Raw genomic sequence first — 5,713 nt, forward strand, 5'->3', positions numbered from 1 at the left:
TTTTTCACAGCGCGCTAGGTTAATTTGAAGCGAAATTAATTCGTGTACAATTTCTAGGTCGTTGCGCCTAACACATCTCTGTGAACTGTGTTTTCTAAATCCACTGAAGTCCCGGTCATTGCGGAAGACGTTGTAGTGTGGTGAAAGAAAATCGACAGAAGAAATTTCACTGCAGAGCCAAGTTTCCAGAAATAACAAAAATAGGAAAGAAGACGAAATGACATTGGAGAAAAACTCACGTGCTTTGGGCCGAAGTCCAAGAGCGTTTTGGTAGAAAATGTGCAAATTACACACCACTTTGAACTATGGGGGTTAGCTCGGAAGCATGAATCATGCCGCCGTGTAGCACCTGAAGGGCCGGCTCGAACAGGCATCCGATTCGCCATATTGACGGGTCGTTCAAGAGCTTCTTCATCATCGACGGCTTTATCAGCGCAGACATGAAACGATGTATACGAATTATGCCTCGCCTTGAGGCATTTACAGGCAATAGACGGTTCTCCGAGGTTTGAGAGGTTAATATTAACAACAACTTCAGCAACGACAACGACGACGACGATAACAACAACAACAATGATGACGACGACTTATTATTATTATTGTTATTATTGTTATTCCGGCGGAGCGTGTGAGCCTGTCATAATCGCCTTGTTGTTCTTGTTAGGTAAGAATGGTTGCCTTTGAATTTCGGTTGTTTTCACCTTTCTCCGCCGGACTGACTCGTAGAGTTCGTGAAAGTGCCTCGTTTTCTTTTATTATGGTATTTGAAGAGTGGATTGCGTGCCACAGTGCATTACCCGATGATGGTCGTTTTATGTCATGCGCTGAATGTAAACATGGCTACCATTTCGGTCAACCTTGTTCAGGCATAGCACCTAGTACTTTTGCTACCAAGAGCCAAGCTAAACAACAAACTTGGGTCTGCAAAACCTGTCGGGCTGGCAGGCAGCGAGACGCTTCAGCATCGCAGATGGAGTGTAGTCAGACAGAGAACGGCAGTTTCGTAAAGCTATTCTTTGCTTCTGCTAAAAACTGAGTTTACTAAGCTTTCCACGAGTGTTAACGAACTACAGGAATCGGTTTAATTTTTGTAGAAGCAGTATGATTCAATAGTGGAGGAGATGAAAGCTAACAAAGAGCACGAAAATGCCCAGGAAGAGGAAATTGTGCGCTTGAATGAAGTAGTCAAGGCTCAAGCGATACAGCTTGACCTTCTGTAGGATGTACATAATGAGAACGAACAGTGTAATAGGAAGAATAACTTGGAAATTGAAGGCCTCCCACTGGAACAAAATGAAAACCTAAGGCATGTTTTATTAGAGGTAGCTATCGAGGTAGAGCTAGCAAGCATTTCAAGCACTGATGTAGAGGCGGTGTACCGCGCGCCTGGTAAACGTAAACCGATCCCGACAGTCCTGATACGGTTCCCTTCTGTAGCAGCAAGAGCAGCTTGGTTTGATTCACGAGGAAAGCTGCGGTGACTACGCCAGAACGGTTCTCTACCCAAATTGTTTTTCAACGATAACTTCACAAAGGCAAATCGAGTTTGTTTTGGCGTGCAAGAACCATGTCCAAGGAGAATGGGTACATGTACGCCCGGATAACAGGCTGTACGATTTTTGTAAAGAAGGACGGAGGTGCACATTTTATCCGAGTAATCAGGACAGCTGATTTTGCTAGGATTGTATGAGCAGCGTGGCGTCTAGTTTCTGTGCGGTTCCTGATTTTAGAAGTCTCAAAAATACATTTGGCCTGAGCTCCCAACAGAATTTTACTCTCGTCAGCGTAAACATAAGAAGCCTCCGAAAGCACTGGAATGAATTTAAAGAGATAGCAGAAGTGGCTAGCAATTACGTTGAAGCTTTTGTTCTCACTGAAATATATATACCACAAGTCGGTGCCGATATGTTTACGCTGTCTGGTTATCGTTTATATTTCGTGACCCGGCCACGAGGGCGAGGAGGTGGTTTAGCGATTTTTGTTCGCGACACGTATGTTAGGTCTGGAATAGATAATACGTTCGTTCATGCAGAACGCCTGGCCATAAAAATAAATCTTGCAAATGCATATTTAATCCTCCTTTCGATATATCGTTCGCCATGTAACAGTGTGAGGCGATTCTTAGCAGAGCTCGATGAAATACTGGGCAAATGGGGTTCAGCTGTGCAGTTATGCTCAGCTGGTGATTTGAAAATGAATACGCCATGCGTCACGTCAACGACTGTTTCCGATTACTTATCCATTTTGTCTTCTTATGGTTTGGAATCCATCATAAGTCATCCGACTCTTCTCGAGTAGTAGCGTCCTGCATAGACCACATTGTGGTGCGCGCATCTGACTATTCCTTGGCTGCTGGCGTCATAAATCCGAGGTTAGCCGACGACTATTTTGTGGCCTGTCAGTTTTCGAAGCCTTCTCTAGCTGTAGAACATCAATCGTTTGAGAACACACAAAGACATAAAATGGGAATTCAAATCACTATTACCAAATGTTCGACTAACACATCACTAATTTTGACTGGTCTTTGCTGATTGATGGCAGTGCACCCGATAAGGCATACGAAATATTCTCCACTTATCTTAAACACTTTCAGCGCCTAAGTACATATACTGTTATGAAAAAGCGCAGAAATAATGTTAGCTGGCTTAATGCCGATATTATGCGTGCCATATCGTTTAGGGATTGGCTCTGGAAGAGCTGCAAACGTTCTCCTAAAAATGACAGATTAAAAGCTGAATACAAAATGGCAACAAACAGGGTAGTCGGGCTTTTGCCAACAGCGAAAAGAATGTTTTTTTAAAAATAAATTGAATCAATCACGCAAAAGTCCCGCGAGAACGTGATCTATAATAAATAATCTTAGGAGAGGAAGTGACGTGCTTCCTAATCATATTAACTCATTTCTAGATGACAAAACAGTGGTAGTTAACGCATTCGACCGTTTTTTCTCGCGTTCTTCTGATAACGCTTTATCCCAACAAGAAAATAATTGTACATTGAAGGAATCTGTGTCGGCGTCCGCTTTTATGGATAGCTTATCAACGCCTAAACTGAAAAGGATTCTCTTTAGTTTTCGGCAAAGTAAACCACCAGGAATAGATGGCATATCACTAGGCACTCTGCCAAGAAACTTCGATGTGCTTGCGAACACCTTGCTTATTTAATTAATGGCTTTTTAGAAACAGCAGCAATTCCCGATTCTCTAAAAACGACTATAGTGAAGCCACTATACAATGGAGGTAGGAAAAGTAAGGTTGCAAACTTTAGACCAATCTCAATTTTGCCGGTACTTTCCCAGATACCCGAAGAATTCCTGTACGAATGCATGATGCCTTTCTTAATGAAGTTTTCGATTTTATCGCCCAGGCAGTTTGGTTTCGTTGCGAATCGAGGTACCACATCCCTATTAGAAGAATTCTCAGATGAAGTATATTCCGCATTTGGAAAACAACGTATTCACCTGTGCGCTTTTTCTTGACATAGCAAAAGCTTTTGACAGAGTGAATCATATCGTTCTACTAGCGAAACTAAATTTATTGGTATTCAGAGGACCATTTCACAACGTACTGCGAAACTACATGTGTGGTAGGTCACAAATAGTTATAGCCGACAAGGAAACCATCAGTAGCAAGCAATAGCTTACAGCCGGTGTTCCCCAGGGGTCGATTTTATCGCCTCTTTTATTTAACATTTTTGTAAACGATCTTCCTCTATTAATTACTAAAGGCAATATCAATCAGTATGCCGACGATACAGTAATATTAACAAAGCATATAAATTATGAAAAAGCTGTGGGTGCCCTGCAAGATACAATACATAGTGTAATGCACTGGTTTGCGAAAAACTGTATTAATGTAAATATCGGAAAGACACAGTTAATATGTTTTAGAAATCCGTTAAAGACTACAGCAATAAACATTCCAGTATTCTTGCATGACCAGCACTGAGTTTCATGTACATGTACCCTTGTTTAATATGTAGACTGTGTGAGATATCTCGGTATATTTATTCATAGCAGCAGGCCGTGGCAGCATCATCTGGCCTATCTGTGTGGCAAAGTTAGGAGTGTCGCTTGGTTGCTTTTTAATATAAAAGGTTACACGCCATTATCGGTAAAGAGAGCCATAGTGCATGCTCTCGCGTAAGCATATTACGATACGGAATCACTGTATTCGCTTTCTGCGCATTGAGATGGTAAACGCGAATTGACAGTTTATTAAAAAAAATATATTGAAAATTGTTGCCTATGGCTGTGGCCAGCTGTTAGATGACAATTTATATTCAGCGCTAGGTTTTCCCTCAGTTCAGTCGTTATCTAAGCGAACTGTTGTTCTTCGTCATTTTTAAAACAACCAACCGAGAGAGAAATATGTAGTCCATCGACTTTTGAGGGACAACAAGCGTTTCAATATTCCTCGTTCATCAGCAAGGTATGGTGAAGCACGACGATGTGTCTGTGTGCCAAGAATCTTTAATGATCTACCTGACGAATTTTTTTTCGGTTCAGTCAAAAAAGGTTTTTAAGTAAATGTCATATTCCATTTGAGTTTTCTGTCTTGTATGGGTATGTGCTTGTTTGATGTAATTTGGCTGTCTTAACACACACACACACACACATATATATATATATATATATATATATATATATATATAAGAAGCCAACAAACACTGACACCAAGGACAACATAGGGGAAATTACTTGTGCTCAATAAATGAAATCAAGAAACGATAAATTAATGGAAATTAAAGTGGATGAAAAAACAACTTGCCGCAGGTGGGAACCGAACCCACAACCTTCGCATTTCACGTGCGATGCTCTGGCAATTGAGCTACCACGGCGTTGTTTCCCCATCCACTTTCTTGGGTATTTATGTGTCCTAGTAGAACCCTGGGAGTGTTAGCCAGCGCCACCACTCACAGACCTTGGCGACCTCGGGCCCCTCGGTTAACCCCCTTTCTTCTCGTTTATATATATATATATATATATATATATATATATATATATATATATAAGCATGGAAAATGTTCACTACGTTGGCATAACGTGCTCATAATTTTGTTTTTTGTTCTATATAAGCGCGAAAATATGTTCACGCTACGTTGGAATAACATGCATTTAATTTTCTTTATGTTTGCACAATATTTTGTCGGCCCTAAGCTTAGCGCCTGTATGCACATACGCTGACTTCATCACTGTTGCTTCGACAGGCCCGCCTACCTTGTATTTGTTCTTGTGGTGCATAAATAATAATAATAATAATAATAATAATAATAATAATAATAATAATAATAATAATAATAATAATAATAATAATAATTATTATTATTATTATTATTATTATTATTATTATTATTATTATTATTATTAATTTATACTTTTCTGTTTAAGTCCGGAAACGTTGGGGTCAGTGCTAAAGAATGTTGCCAAAGCCAAAGCACTCTGCCTCATCGCTCATGCGATGAGTGCACTGCGCAGAACCGGATCTGGGAGCTTAGGTTTTCTTCTTTGCTACAGGCGCCCGGAGGTGTCGAAGCGTTGCGGGAAAGACCCCTGAATGCACTTCGTGCAGCTGACAGCTCGAAGTTCCTTTTCCGGCGGTGTGTATCTGGCGTAAATAGAGAAGGCCCCATATTCTTTTTAGTTTTCTTCTTGGTCTTTTCACTCTCTCTGGCATGCCTTCCGGCATTGTTCGATGAAGTAAACTACGGGATT

General features: G+C 40.7%; 1 non-coding gene across 1 annotated transcript; it reads right to left on the bottom strand.

Annotated features, from left to right (window-relative positions):
* Positions 1–4,766: 4,766 nt before the first annotated feature.
* TRNAS-UGA (transfer RNA serine (anticodon UGA)) lies at positions 4,767–4,839 on the bottom strand. The gene has a single exon. It is a non-coding gene; the product is annotated as a tRNA-Ser (tRNA).
* Positions 4,840–5,713: the final 874 nt, after the last annotated feature.

Source organism: Dermacentor variabilis, chromosome 5 (genome assembly GCF_050947875.1).
Source record: "Dermacentor variabilis isolate Ectoservices chromosome 5, ASM5094787v1, whole genome shotgun sequence".
NCBI lineage: Eukaryota > Metazoa > Arthropoda > Arachnida > Ixodida > Ixodidae > Dermacentor > Dermacentor variabilis.